The sequence below is a fragment of the Crinia signifera genome, chromosome 11, assembly GCF_055691185.1.
Source record: "Crinia signifera chromosome 11, ASM5569118v1, whole genome shotgun sequence".
NCBI classification, from domain to species: Eukaryota; Metazoa; Chordata; class Amphibia; order Anura; family Myobatrachidae; genus Crinia; species Crinia signifera.
In genome coordinates, this window is record NC_139227.1 from 68,658,891 (window position 1) to 68,675,460 (window position 16,570).

Here is a 16,570-nt window from a genome sequence, read left to right on the forward strand (position 1 = left end):
TTATCATGTGGCTAAAGTTTTGTCTAGAGCTATTTCATTAATGCTTCTACCCATGCGGTAAGCCCCAAAGGATGCACTTAAGCATATTGGTATTGAGTGCATACTGCACAAGGTATCCTGGGGTATAAGAATATTTTAAATAAATAAAGAATATTTTTTTTTAGTAGCAGAAATACTGTATAGTTTCGATAGTTGGTATGCATCAGCTATCTTTCAGCAATGTATTTGTGATTAGTGCTGGATTTCACACTCCGAATGCGAGGCAAGTGCCTATAGTACTCACTGGTTGGGGAAGGGGGTGTGTACGTTGCAATCTGTTTTCAGGATAAACAATCATTTCAAAATCTCATTTTACGGCAATTTGTTTTCCAGGTTCATTAAGTTACCGTCTGTTTTTTTTTTTTTGTGCCCATTTTTCAGTGAAAACACCTCAGAATCCAAGATAATTGAATTTACTCAGAGACCAGTTATATGCGGTAATTTACTGCATCTAATACCCCTTTCACACCAAGAAGCAAATTCCCAGGTTAAAGCTTTTCAACCCGGAAATTTGCTGAAGAACCCAGGTTTTTCGGTGGTGTGAAAGGGTTAACACGGGCCCTAAATCCTGGCACTCCAACCCTGCTCTTGACCAGGGTTGAAGTCCCGGGATTTAAGACCCATGTTAACCCTTTCACACCACCAAAAAACCTGGGCTTTTCAACAAATTCCCGGGTTGAAAAGCTTTACCACAGTAATTTGCAGGTGGTGTGAAAGTGGTCTGGCTTCACCGGCACTCAAAAATGCCGGGTAATTGCCATGTGGCTGGTGTGAAAGGGGTATAAATTGGATTTTCCCCTTAAATTTAAGTATATTCAACTTTATAAAGTGAATTTAAAAATGTTGTGTAAAAATACTAATTACGATACTATAAGCGGCAGATTTATTAAGCTTGTTGAAGTGATAAAGTGGCTGGTACTTTATTGCCAGCCAATCAGCTCCTAACTGTGAAGTTACAGGTTGGATTTAAAAAAAATTACAGTCAGGAGCCGGTAGGCCAGAGATAAAGTACCAGTAGGCCGGATATAAAGTACCATCTAAATGATCACTTCACCGGGTTTAATAAATCTGCGTGTATTCCATTTACAACAACAGATCCTGATAGAGGCATCATCATACCTGCTCCAGTAATTATTCTTACCAGCTGCGTATGCATTGAAAATATCATATTAGATTTCTGTTCTGTCAGAAAAGAAAACTGTTGATGCCCGACATCAGCAAACAAACCGTGGGGTCAGGTCAATTAGTAGCGAATTTGCAAAAAGCGAGTTTCTATAATGAAATCTGCAAACATCACATGACTGCAAGCACCGGAGACATTAAAGATTCACTGAGGAATACCAATACACCGAGCTCGCAGGCAGGGTGCCTGACTTCTATATGCATGAAAATGAGGGGAAGCTATCCAACTGAGACAGCAGGACTACATCAAAGGCTTATAGTGACTGTAAAGAAAGTACTGGAGCTTCTTACAAGGTGTCAAATGGGTAATGTTTGTTGTTGTTGTTAAAAAAAAAGTATATATGTATTTTTACATTAAATTTATAGTCTAGTCAAAATATGGAGTACAGAAAATGTCTGTAATCCGATATTTTCAGTGTTTTAATACAAGTTTGTAAAAAGTTAGAATTTTTTTTTCTTTGCTGTTTGTTAAAATAAGATGTATTCAGTCCTTCAATATAAAAAAAATCCCAATTATTTAATAACTAAAGTAGTGCAAATTTTAACAGGGTGCATTTAGAAAATGTATTTGCTCCTACAGTGCATTATAATAATATTTGGTATAAAACAAGATAATCCTATAATCCAGTGGCAAAGCGCTATGTAAAGAGGGTGCCAGATGAGGTTTCGACAGTCAGGATTCCAATTGTCAGTACACTGAAATCTGAATCCTGACTGTACAATGGTCGATAGTGGTGATCCCGACTTACTGGAGCTATTCTCCCTCGTGGGGGTCCATGGCCCCCATAGAGGTAGAATAGAACCTGTGGTGAGCACAGTGAGCCACTGGACCCGCAGCGCAGCGAGCGCATCAAGCAGGCTAGGGCCTTCTCTGTGCTCGCCCCCCCCCCCCCCCGTGTTGAGGTTGTTGGGATTACAGTGCTGGTATAATGACTGTCGGAGATACATACCACACCAAGACTGCAGGCAAGTGCTTTCCTTCCATGGTGTGCTTGCTGTCAGTCCAACACCTTCTTTATACTGTAGGTATGGAGGTCTGTAGAGGCCTACGGCTACTGAGAGGAATTTCCACATTTTTACTGTATGATTTAAGACTCACCCTGTGGGAAAGTGGGAGTCCAATAACAAGAAGCTATTATTGTGTCTGTAGTCCGTACTCAGCCCTTGCCCTACACATGCCCCAGCTGGTACTTTGGAGCAAATCTCTTACATGGAACCACCCCATATTGTTAATTCAGTATTGCACACAGTATTAATTACTTCTGCTGGCCACCCTTTGTAATGACCTCTGAACATCTGACATCGGACAACAGTAGAATACTGATTGGATGGCTGCAAAACTATTCAGAGTTCTCTATCATTGTATTTCTGCATTTCATTTCTCCAATGGCAATACAGTTCTGTCATATAAACTTAATATAGGTCACAAAAATCTACAATGCATTGTAATATCTGCTATAATTTTTATTAGGCAAGACATTACTTATTCTGCACAGGTTTTCTAATGAACACTGAAAACCTGACATCAGCGCTCACAGTTTATTTTCAGATTGATCCAATATAATAATAGGCTAATGCTGCTCCTCACCTCTATGGGAGAATCTGGGTTTCGTGGGACAGCAGGTGCAAATCTGTTCGAGTGCACAGAATGAGGTCATTGGATAGACCTACTGTACATTAGGTCTCCAAGCATTAGGTTGACGTGAGTGAAGGTCAACATGGGGAAGTTCGACAGTCAAAAGGTTGACATGGAGTTTTTCCCTTTTTTTGCCCCGAATGTCAACACAGTCGACATGGTCACTAAAAAAGTGCACCGCATCCCCTCACATGGCTTGCTGCACTCGCCATGCTTCGGGCACATTATTTTATTCTCCCTCCACGCCCTAGTGAAAAAACCCATGTCGACCAAATGCTTGAGTCAACCTAATGACCTGTCGACCTTCAGTGGTCAACCTAATGCTTGGTGACCTAGTGACCATATCCCGAGTGCACAAAGCCGCTGGTACGGACTGGTATTACTGTCATATTGTTCTGTCTGATAACTAGTGTGAATTATATTATAATCATTTATTATTTAGGCATTTACATACTAATTTCCTATTAAACTGACCAATATTTAACATTGCCTTCTAAATGGCCACTGATTTTTACACAGTAGCACATTGTGCTAAACATAAAAAAAACTGATTGACTACAGGTAGGTTTGGAGTGGGTGTGATAAACCAGAGGACACCATGGGCCTTATTCTGGTCTGTGCGGCCGGAGCCGAATATGCGGCCAGGACCGTGCGTCCTAAACCCCGCCTTCCGTACGGATCGCTCACTCCGTCCGAATGCGGTAAGCCGCTGACCGCACGGAGCACGAGTGGATTTCTCATGTATACACCTCCTCCATCTCTGGGAACCTCCCCCATCATTCGATGGTCGCATACCATCGAATGCAGGACCCAGTGGTCAGGCAGCTCCCGCGAGCTCAGACCACTCGGGCATTTCTCCGTGCAAAAGCAGGGATCTGGGCGGGCAGCTGACATCCGGCAATGTCATATGTCCGCCCCCCACACGTGCGTCACGGCCGCATTACCATACGTACGCCCAGCGTTTTCATGGGAACGCGGGGCGTATGCATATGTTAATGAGGCCAAACAGCCCTTCACGCCCCTCTCCTCCCCCTGTTCGTAGTGTAAACAATTCATGCGGAATTTGGACGTATGTCCCTTTCGCAAATGCGCAGATATGCCTCTGCACATGCGCAAACACAAAACATCGGCGGAACGAACGCACGCGGACATATCCGCACCAACCAGAATAAGGGACCATGAGAGGAGTTAAAGGCTGACTATCAAAATTGTGCTTAGGATGATTCACAGGACGTAGGCGTCTGGGGGTGGAAACCGGCCATTAAGTGGGAGTGTCCGGGAAAATGCTGGGAGTGTCCGGGAAAATGCTGGGAGTGTCCGGGAAAATTCTGGGCGTGCCTGAGCTTATTAGGGGAGGTTGTATGATGTAATCTCCAGTACAGCTGTGCCTTTATCCATCGCACTGGAGAGTAAGCCCAGGGCTATGCGACACCTGCGAGGACTTTTGCCCAGTGTTATATTCATTTGAGGGCGAGCCTGTTATGATGGGTTTTGGACATATTTGCACAGCTGCGAATGGATGTGTAGCCATACACATCAATTCACACAGCGCGTACATTGATTTTACTCTAGTGGCTTAACTGGCTGCTGTGAATTTGCAGCCGTGCGACCAGGTCTGAATTAGGGCCTAATTCAGGTTGGCTTGCTAAGCAGCGTTTACCTTAACGCCACCCTGCTGAAAGGCTGCCCCCTACGGTGCCCGAATCCCTTCCCTGCTATGTGAGGGGATGTGTTCGCCAACACATCCCCTCACAAATTCTCCTGCCTCAGAAACAAGTCAGTGTAAACTGACTTTTATTTCCTGCGCAGATTGCCGAAGACGGGGTGGGAGTTGTCGTCAGCCGCCCAGCCCGAGCAGGCATCAGCCCAGCCGGCCTGCGAACTCCTCTGTGAATGTGATACACGTATTCGCAGACCCCCCACCATCGGAACAGGACCGAATTCGTCCCCGTCCAATCACTATTCAATCACCCCCTTAGTCCTTTGTCCAATGCAGCACAAAATGCTGTCCAACAGGTTTTATAGCCCCTAGTAGCACATTGGTCAAGTCCTGTACTCTATTTTTGTTTTTTGTTTTGATGTGTGGAAAAGCTCTGTATGCAGAATTATGCCTATGTACAACCATGCATTTTCTGCAATTCCGCCAACATAAACACGTGAGTATGGCTTGTTACAATCAGTCGCCAGTGCAGATGTGTTTGGTTTGCGTAGAACTCCGAAGTGCCCATGGTTGAGTGCACTTCTGTCCGGTGCATGTGTAGAGCGAGAGCCCACAAGATTTGCTGTACGCATGGACCGGTCAACTCATGTGTTTATATACAGTCCCACTGGACCATGGTAGAGGTTCATCAAGATTGACTTTATATACTGCTTGAGGAATGTTTAATCCTATAATATACATTTGTTGTTAGTTTCTATAAGACAGGTCTTGATTAAAATAAAAATACTGTATATTTCATTTATTTGCATGGCACTTACTAGCAGAAACATTGTGGAAACTGTATTTTGTGTTATTAACATTTCTCCATGCCTTCCCATCAGTGCTGCCATGAGAAAGTGTGGTGCCCAGTACACATGTAATAGAGATCTATACATTGTATGCCTGTGAGGGGTATCTTCTGCACCTACTAGAGCAGTGGTCAGGGAACAGGGTAAATTACTCCAAATAAGGTAAAAATGAAATTCCTGGGTGTAATGTACAGTCATGCTGCCGAGACACAGCTGGGTATACATATGAATCTATATGCATGCCCGGCTGTGTCTCGGCAGCGCGACCATCCATTACCCCCAGGAATTTCATTCTATATGCATGCGCAGCTGTGTGTGTTACAGTACTGTAGTGTACAAGGACATGATGCAGTGCAGTGCGTCAGGCCCTTGTGTATAACAAGCTTCCCTGCTTATGCCACGGGCCGCACCTCCAAGTCCGTCCGCTTCTTCAGTAGAGTCGACTAGTTGCTGCAGCATCTCGGCAGTCTGTACTGCCGCTGCATTGCCGAGTTTCTTTGCCTGGTTATAGGCTCCTGTCAAGGTATACCCATCTCTAGTCTAGGGAAAACATTGCTCAGACTGTCAGTATATCATCTTGTAATACTGACACTAATAGTTGCCTGGACATTACATTATCAATGGCTATACCACACACAGCCTGGCAGCCATTGATGATGATGATGATTACCATGTATAACTGTGTGTGTGTGTGTTGTTGGTGATCATTATCATCTTTTATTTTTATTATTATTATTGTTTATTTATATGGCACCACAAAGGTTCCGCAGCGCCTAACTACACAAATGAGAAAAAACACATAACAAATTACAGTACAAGACAATTTAGGACAAGTACATGGTAAATATGGATAGTTACATCAGGGGACAGGACACTGAAGCAATCATTAGGGTGGCAGAGATGTATAGATTCTAAGAAAAGCACAAGAGGAGAGAGGACCCTGCTCGTAAGAGCTTACATTCTAAATTGATCATCATCAATTGCTGCCAGGCTGTATACCGTACTAGCAGGATATATCATCAATTTCTGAGGTTACAGTGTGTATTAGACTTATATGATTTCTTTCCATTCAAATCAAGGGGTAACATCGGCGTATCTAAATATATTTTGGGGTAAAGGGTAAAAATGTTCCCTGACCCCTGTACTGGGGGTAGGAGCAACTACACACTGAGGAGGTCCCTGTTCATACAGGAAGCCCATGTTCTGCCCAAGCAGAGGCACAGATTGTGCTAAATACGCTATTTTTCTTCAGGTAATGTATGCCCATGTTACTAGCTACTCTTCATCGGACCCTTCTATGGGGCTTATGAGTCACAAATAATGTGGCTGCAGTTGCAGAAGCCAGAATACTGTATGCTAGTTTTAACTGCTTTCAAGATTAATTTACTGAGTTTCAAAGCCCTACATGACCAAAGCCCACGGTACCTGAAGCAGCTTCTGATTCCATACTGCCACAACTGATTACTGCGATCTGTAGATGAACGAATTTTAGCAGTGCCTAGGATCTCCCATAATTCATGCGACTCTGACTCTATGGAGCTTTATCGTGGTGAAGAGGACCTGACTTTCGCCCAAATCTTTTAATGTTTGTCCGGACGTTATGGGAGTGCCTTATCCCCTCCTGCCGGGGATAGCTTCCTCCCATAACAAATGCTGCGTAGGCGTACGGCGGATACCTTGTCTGCGATGTGTACCCGGCGCATGCGCAGTTTTCCATGTTCGGCGCCGCTTGCTGGTCTCCGGCGTCTTCAAATTAAAACTGCGCATGCGCTGGGTAATGTCCGCAGGGGATGCTGTACACCCGGCGCATGCGCAGTATTATTTGAAGACGCCGAACACAGCAGGACTCCTGCAGCGCCAGATAATTCTGGCGCTAACTACATGAGACGTTAAGAGGAGCTCGCGGCCATCAGGGAGCATAATAAATAAGGTATGAGGCAGGCACCCACTTGTCACTACCGAATGTGCGCTATGCAGCCGGCCCCGCATCGCCGCACACTAAACACCCGCATCACGGGTGTCATAGATCAGGGGAAGCGCTATCCCCTGCCATAACGCCCGGGGATAGCGCATATTCCCCTGATCGACGTTTAATAAATCTACCCCTCACTTCCCCACACCATTCAAGAGACCCCCACTCTAGAATCCTTCAAAAATAAACTCGCAACTTTCCTGTTTACTCAAACATTTCTGTAATTCCCTTATGTGAGGGGAAGGTGAAGTGACTGCGTAATGGCTGCTGCAGAATCTGTCACAATGTTCAACTTGCCGCAGACAGAGGAGTCAGTGTTTTTTTTCCAGCAGCCCCATTTGCTGCCACTGACACAAACTTGTATTAATGGACACCCAATGCGAGTGGCGCTGCCATATTAAAACGTGTCGTAAGAAGGTGAGCCTCCGTGCAGCACATTGGTTCCCGGGTTGCTGTTTTTCTAACTCTTATATGGTTTTTCTCCTTCATCCACCAGGTGGCACTGGAGTTTACAGTGGGGAATAGAGGGCGACCATTAGGAGCTTGGGCACTATGATAATTTTAACAGAGTGGCTAGCTCCTCCCCTCTACAGGCAGTCTTAGTTTGTGCCCTTGGGAGCTGGGTGCTTTTTAGCCCTCTCTGGGCATATTGAAATTTTATTTTTATTTTTCTTATTTAGCACTTGAGGACAGACAGGCAGCTTCTGCCACTGCCTGTCTGCGACGTGGGACTGCCGGAGGGGACCCCATCGCCACTGCATGCGGTCTGCACCAGGGTCCCCGGCTCCTGTTACAGCCGTGCCAGAGTGACTGGACGCTGCCGCTTGCCGTCCCCCCAGCCACACCGCCAGCTGCAGCGTGGCAGTTTGGAAGTATAGCCCAGCTCCCTGTTAGCAGGGACGCCGGTGTTTCTAAGTGCCGTGCACTGTGCAGGTCAGCGGGCACTGTTAAAACGGCGCCATCTTTGGCAATTGCTCCGGATCCCGTGCACTCCCTGGTACCTGGATCTGCCGCTGCTTCTAGCCTCAGACAGGACCTGCTGTTGCCGCTGACTAGCTCAAGCTCCCAGCACTGATAAGCATACAGTGGGGACTTGAGTATTAGGACTTAGGCTGTGCTAAAATTAAAAGTCAGAGTGCTCCGGTTTATACATAGCGCTGTTCTGACTGTGGCAGCACCCTTTTGGTTCATCTATAGGCTGCCTGTAACCCTTTGTTGCTCCCTATATTGTGGGTTGTGTGAAGTGCCTCCGTTCCTTAAATATGGCAGGAGGTAGCTCAAAACAGAAGGTGTCCTGTAAGAGGTGTCACCATAACTTTACACCTCAATATAAAGGCCGCAATGAGAAAGGTCAGTCAGATTCTCCTCTAAAGCGCAGGACCATCTCAAGGTTATCTCAGCGGTTTTCATTCCGGGCGTAGAGAATTGGAAAGCCGATTACCTCAGTCGCCACAAGGTACATCAAGGGGAATGGATGCTTCATCCTCAGGTATTTCAGAGTCTAATCCGTTGGTGGGGTTACCCTCAGATAGACCTGATGGCATCTCGACTCAACCATCAGTTACCCCTGTACTGTGCACGGACTCGGGACCTGGCAGCAGTCGGAGCGGATGCACTGACACTCCCTTGGAACTACCAGTACATTTACCTCTTCCCGCCTTTTCTGCTATTGCCTTGGATACTGCAGATGATCCGCAGGGAGGATGTCACGGTTCTGCTGATAGCACCGGATTGGCCGCGCAGATCCTGGTACACTGTTAAATGCACCCCCATTGTCAACACCACCCCCACTATCAATGCCAACCCAAAGCGTGGCGAGCGGCGGTGGTACGCCTCCTCCGACCTTTTCATACCCCCCACTATCCACGTCGACGTTCTAGATAGTGTGGCGAGCCCGAAGCGTGGCGAGCGCAGCGGAATACAAGCCCGAAGCGTGGTGAGCGGACGCGGAACAAAAGTAAAGTAATCCGTATCCCCTCGCGGGGCTCGCCACGCTTTGGGCACGGTGGCTCGCTGCGCACGCCACACTATATAAAATCAACTCCACGCCAACGTGGATAGTGGGGGTATGAAAAGGTCGGAGAACGCGTACCGCCACCCCTCGCAGGCTCACTGCGCTCACAATGCGCATTGCATGCCGCTATATGGCATGAGATGCGATTGTATAAGATGCACTACGTTCCTGAAACACCCTGACTATCCACGCCAGCCTGAAGCATGGTGAGCGAACGTGTTACGTGTCCTACTGACCTTTTAATACCACCACTATCCACGTCGGCGTGGAGTTTATTTTATAAAGTGTGGCGAGCATAGCGGATTACTTTACATGTGTTCCGTGTCCCCGCACGGGGCTCGCTGCACTCTCCACACTTTATAAAATCAACTCCACGTCGACGTGGATAGTGGGGGTATGAAAAGGTCGGGACGTGGAGAGTGGGGGTGGTAAATACCATTGCATCGCATAGACGTATATACTGGGGTTGTTGTGCTAAATCGCATCGCACGCAAAAACGCATGCGATCGATGCGGATCCGTGGCCAGGGTGCAGTGAATAAATGAACTAGTGAGATTGCATTGCATCTCAGGGGACGAAAACGTGCCATGCGATGCGATTTCACTACGCTGAATAGATATTTGCTTAGTGGGCTCCCTGCAAATACACAAGTAGCTAATATTATTATTTATTCCAAAAAAGTGGAGGTTTGTGTGTGTGCAAGTGGACCACCGGGCTGTCCATTAATTTTTCGCAGGCCACTTCAACTGTGAACACTAGTACAGGCCCTATGGTAAGTGCTAGAAATACATCTGAAACAGGCTTCCCTACCCGATGCGAAAAATCTGACAAAGCGGATACACCAGAACAACACTCCACATACATGGAATTGCTTTACCACTGCTCAGATTCCACCCCAAAACTCCCTATTTCACAGAAAGGCAGATCCATCCAGATGCATTGGAGCAAAACTGAATGCCTGTTGACCAATCCCAGTGGCCTTATTTCTTTGAAATAATCCTCAAGGAGTACAGTATGGATGGGTTTTACTGTCTTCATGACCTGTCATTTTATGCTTTGCTTTTCCCTTTACAGGTGCACTTACTGTACTATACATACTGTATTCCAACGAAACTTGCCTGCCAGTGCATGTTGGTACTTGTGTTTCTCCAAGTGCATGTAGGATCTGGCAGACAGTTTGCACAGCACTATGCAGGGACTTGTAGTCCATCATAAAATCTGTGTTTACTCCCTTTACCCTAATAGTTACTGGATGCTGGATGAGCCCTACACACATAATACAGGATACAGTTCTTAAGTAACATACTGAAATACCAGTAAGATGGAAATGCAATATCCCATACAGTATTTCAGTTCACTTCTGCATTTCCTTCACAAGGCACATTATACATTCCCACCAGATCAGGACACAGGCCCTCATTCTGGTTGACTCGGTAAGCTGCAAATCTCGCAGCCTACCGAGTCCAAGAGGGGAAACATCCCCTCGCATGTGCCGGCTGCTGGATTTCTCCAGGGCTTGCAAATATAACTCAATAGAGACCGACATATTTGCAGGCTTCCGACCGAAGACAGGGCAGGTAGCTGATGTCATGTGACATCAGCCACCCGCTCCGGCTCGCCTCTTCCTCACTGATGAACGCTGGCGTTCCCCCATTCCACCACCCCTGGTCCGCATCGGTCCGTTTGAACGGACTGGCGACTATGCAAGTCTGACAAAATCCTTAGATGGACAAAACCATGTGCACTGCAGGTGGGGCAGATGTTACTTGTGTAGAGAGAATTAGATTTGGGTGGGGTTTTACTTCAAAGTGAGATCTATATTGCAGTGTAAAAATAAAACAGCCAGTATTTACCCTGCACAGAAACAAAATAACTCGCCCAAATATAATTCTCTCTGCACATGTTACATCTGCCCCCTGCAGTGCACATGGTTTTGTCCATCTAAGAAGGATATTTATCAGAAAGAGTGAAATAGAATAAGGCCCACAGTGTCTATTTAGTGAAGCAGAAAGGCTGGGGGCATGGCCAGCAGCTTACACAACGCTGGCCATGCCCCTCGTGACAAAAAAAATGAGGTAAGCTGCGATAGCAGCATCCCTACAGGGCCATGCCCCCTCCGGCATAGACCACGCCCCCTTTTCAGGCACATGCATCCCGATCACCAGGAATTGAAATTTAGGAGGTATGCTGATGTAGCCTCTTACAACTTACTAAAATCACACTAAATAGCCACAGACTTTGCGACTCAGCTACACCACAATTTAGTGAGAGCATGTGCTAACTTTTGTCATCATCGGATAGAGATTGTAGCTCTCAATAATCAACCACCAGATTGATGTGTAGAAATATACAGGGTTTTTTTGCTGCTGTGATTGGCTATACATGATTTTTCAAAATATGATTAATATGTTTATATCAACCAGCACCTCGCTTTTTATTTTTGATCATTCAGCCACACCAAGCATCTTTTTCTTTAAATTTGCATTTAGTATTATCACTAATGCAGCCAAAGAAGTTTGCAGGCGTACACTGACTACAGTGGCTGCCATTACTTTTACTTCCCGTGTACCTCCCTTTTTTTTTTTTTTTTCAGTAATTTTTATTGATTTGTCAATATACCAATCAAACAAAACACCCCAAATGAGCAGACATGTCTTTAGATACATGGGATATGACCAAAGTACAAGCAGTTATTAATGTCATGTAAACAGTATTAAGCACAATTCCTGGAATATTTCTGGCACTGAAATGCCCCAAAGCGCCATTCGGGCAGCTGCTAAATATATATATATATACATACCTCCCAACTGTCACGCTTACCGCGGGAACGTCCCGATATTCGGGGACGTTCCCGCGTCCCGCCCGGGGCTGCCATTGTCCCGTGGTGGGGGGGACAGTTGGGAGCCCCCCAGCTTGCCGAGAATAGACACTGTGCGCATGCGCATAGCGTCTATTCAGCGCCGACAAGCGGCGAAAACGGGGGCGTGGCCGGAGTTCGCGTCACCCAGTGAGGCCATGCCCCCTTTCCTCGAAGCCGCGCCCCCTTTTCGCGAACGTCCCGACCTCCCAACTTCAAAAGTTGGGAGGTATGTATATATGCAGGAGTATCTAAGTGACAATCTTAGCATAGTATATTATACAAAATCGCTTAGCTTAAATAGTTATCAGAATGAGCATATACCAAGCAGGATGTGGTAACACAATGAGCTATGGACAGTGACATGTCGATCTTAAAATAAAATAAGTTCCCTCAAAGACAAAACAAAATACCTCCCCATAAACCCAAAGCAACCCTACCACAAAACCCCCCGCCCTGTACAACCCACCCCCAACTTAGGCGTACCTGGATCCCTGAAAAATAACAACCCCTACCCCACTACTACTATAAATTATAGGGGAAGGCAAGTTAGCGGCCCTTAGCTATAGTAGCTCAGGGTTGCCAACCCTCCCAGAATGGCCAGGAGGATCCCGAAAATCGGGTCCCCCGGAAAGGGGGGCAACCCTCCCGGATTCCGGATGTCCCCTTCCCCCCTCATGTACCTTGTGGTGGCGGAAGCGGTAAATAATTTGGCGGAAGGGGTGGGGCTCGTCGGAGACCCGCGTGTTGCGGTATTTGCATTACTGGGGGCAGGGGACTGATGATGTCTCCATCAGGCCCTGCCCCCAGAAGTGATGTTGACAGTCTCCTCTCCGGGGTTCTACCGGAGAGGAGATTGTAAAAGTCGGCAACCCTGTAGTAGCTAGCCTAGCCAAAACTAACCTACCTCTCCCATACCCTCCAACGGTACCGGTACAGTCACGTTTTTTTTTACGGTCTGTACCGGCTAAATAAACATGCACCGAATGTACCGTTTTTTGTCGATCAGGGGCTGGCCTGTTCAGACCGTCGGTGGTAAACAGCCAATCACAAGCGAAGGTGGCGTCGGGAGAAGAGATGCTGGCTGCAGAGCGAGGCTTGCCTTGCACCGCAGCCAATCACAGTGCAAGGAGCTGAAAGGCGGCAGTTTTATGAGAAGAAGGGCAGTCTGGTCTCCTGATGCTCTCCAGCTCAGAAAGCCGGGGACGCGTCGGTCCACACACAGTAATTGCAGTCCACTTACTTCTATGTACGGCCACATGCCCCCAAGCTCTTGAGACTGCTTCCGCAACAGCGCCCACATGCCCACGCCTCACTGGTCCGTCTGGCTGGAAGCGGCAGGAGAACAAAGTGTGACTTGGATCACACGCAGCGCTGGCGTCTCACACCACCCACCCAGCTGCTGAGCACTATAAATAGAGACTTGTGCCATCTATCAATGTGCCTATATTCTCCCAGTTTATTGGGGAACACTGGTGAGCTCATCATCTCTTCTGCAAGACGGGGGAATGGAGACTGGGGACGGCCCCAATAGCCCCCACCAAAGCCATCCCCCTCAATGCCCTCATTCAATATATTTTTTAGGTGTCTTAGTATTCCTGTCAGTGGCACGCCCCTTTTGACATTGGACACGCCCCATTTTGCCATTGGACACGCCCCCTTCGGAACATGTACCGATTTGGGTCTGTCAAAAGTTGGAGGGTATGCTCTCCTGTTTTACCCACCACACTAATCTAACAACCTCCCCATATCCCCCCCCCCCTCCCACGTAAAAGGATAATAAACGAATGTGCTGACTGGGGCGGTAGCACGGCATTTATTTAAAAATATATATATATAACTAGGACATTACCGTACATCTACAGTGTAGGGGAGGGTCCCGTCACATTCAACACCGGGCAATATAACATAATGAATGCAAGTCATATAGCAGGATACATACGTCTAAAAATATAGTGTATCAGAGCATCAGATGGACAAGATCAGCTGTGGCAAACCCAACCTCCCACCAATGATAGGATATGAGGGTAAAGGAACCCCACAGCAACTAGATTATAACATTATAACGAGGTTCACAGAGGAGATGAACTACAGAAAAAGAAAACAATGTCCAGAAAGTAATAACCCGTATTTTAAAAGGTAAGATATAAATGGTTTAAAACTAGGTCGCGTCCAACCCTCCCACAGTGATCGGATAGGAGAAGCCTTATCATACCCTCCAACATTGGAAGGGTAGAAATCGGTACACATTGGGCGAAGGGGCGTGGCCACGGTCAAATGGGGGCGTGGCCACGGGCAAATGGGGCGTGGTCACAAGGGCATTGGACTCTGTGAATATGGGAACATTTAAATTTGTTAGTAATGTCAATAAAATAATAAAACCCTGTTGCTGCACGCCTGCACGGACCACTGGACCTGCTGTGTCAGTCTCCCTGCACTCACCCAGTCCGGCAGCAGCAGCAGCAGTAGAGGCAGCGCTAGTCCGGATAAGCAGCTGCAGCTATGGGGTAGGAGAATGTGTGTAATCACTCCCCATCCCCCGGGCGGACAGGAGCGCGCATAGCGGCTCCACACTAGGTCACTGCAGGGAGACGGACACAGGTGGTGTCCGGCAGTCTGGTTTTTGCCCAATCCCCCGCTGTGCTGCCTTGCACAACCTCCGCATCAATGGCACATGTGCCGGGCGTCCTGTACGTGTCATGGACAGAGACAGCCCTGCGGAAGCAGGTCCCAATGACGTGGCTGAAAGCATGCTGGCTGCCGGGACCGGGAGATGCAAGGCACCACTGGGAACGGGTGCTGCACAGAATTTCCTCTCACACCGCCACGGGACCCGATCCGACCGGCGCAGCCAAACTGGTGAAGTGGCTGCCGGAATATTCGTAAATCGGTACAATCGGTACATTTATTTTTAGCCGGTACAGACCGTTAAAAAACGGTACTGTACCGGGTAAATAGGTACAGTTGGAGGGTATGCCTTATTAGGATTAATAGAATCCCAATGTAAGAAATAGCATGTATAGAAATATAGTAATATAGCGAGAAAGAAACGCAAGAGGCACTAAAGTGGGCAGTCACTTCCCATCTTCAGAGCCGCATATATAAAAACAAAGGCATAATAGAATATCATATGACAATCAAAAATTTCCACCCAAATGGAGGAAAACAGAAAAAATATATATGCTTTGATAAATTTGTTATATCAGAACGAATAAACAATTTGACTGATCACTGTCTGTTTCAAGTGTTTGGGGAAAAAAATTTGAGTGTCAGTTGCTCCTATACATTTCCAGATTTTTGTTCCCACCAGATAGATCAGACAGAAAATCTGTACGTGTGTACGCACCTTTTCTCACAACATCATTCTTAGATGGATAAAACCATGTGCACTGCAGGGGGAGCAGATGTAAAATGTGCAGAGAATTAGATTTGGGTAAATTATTTTGTTTCTGTGCAGTGTAAATACTGGCTGGTTTATTTTTACACTGCAATATAGATCTTTGAAGTAAAACCCCACTCAAATCTAATTCTCTCTGCACAAGTAACATCTGCCCCACCTGCAGTGCACATGGTTTTGTCCATCTAAGAAGGATTTTGTCAGAAAGATTGAACTAGAATAAGGCCCATTGTCCCAGTGCTGGGGTAGCCAACTCCAGTCCTCAAGAGCTACCAACAGTTAAGGCCCCCATACACTACGCCAGTGGTTCCCAAACTGTGTGCCGTGGCTCCCTGGGGTGCCTCAGGACACTTGCAGGGGTGCCCCAGGTTGGTGGTCCAGGACCAATTCAATTTATTTATGGTTAATTATTTATGGGCAAAACCAGTGCTGGAGGCTGCCAATCATAAAATGTGTACAAACAGAAGCAAATCCTGCCCATTAGCACATAACTGACCCTAAGAATCGCATATAAACCCAATCTAATTAATTGTTTTTGGGCCTAGGGGGTGCCGCGAAAAAATTCTGATATGCTAGGGTGCCGTGATTCAAAAAAGTTTGGGAACCCCTGCACTACGCAATTTGGGCCCGATTTCACCTGATTCTGGAGGATCGGGCTGATAAATCGGGTGAAATTGCCCAAATCACGTAGGGTATGACATCCAATCTGATCCGATGCGCGGTCCCATGCGCATCGGATCAGATCTGGATGTCGGACGGTCTGCACATAAGATAAATCTTATGTGCAGCCGGCATTGAGCTGGTCTGGGGGAGTGAGGACCGGAGAGCAGGGTCCGGTCCATGTGTGATGCAGGAGAGGTGGCGGGGAGCGGGGTCCGGTCCAGCTGCAGGAGGGGTAGTGAGCTAGCTGGTGGACTGGAGACTAGGTAGCGGTAGGTGGGGAGCACGGAGTGCACGGCGCATAA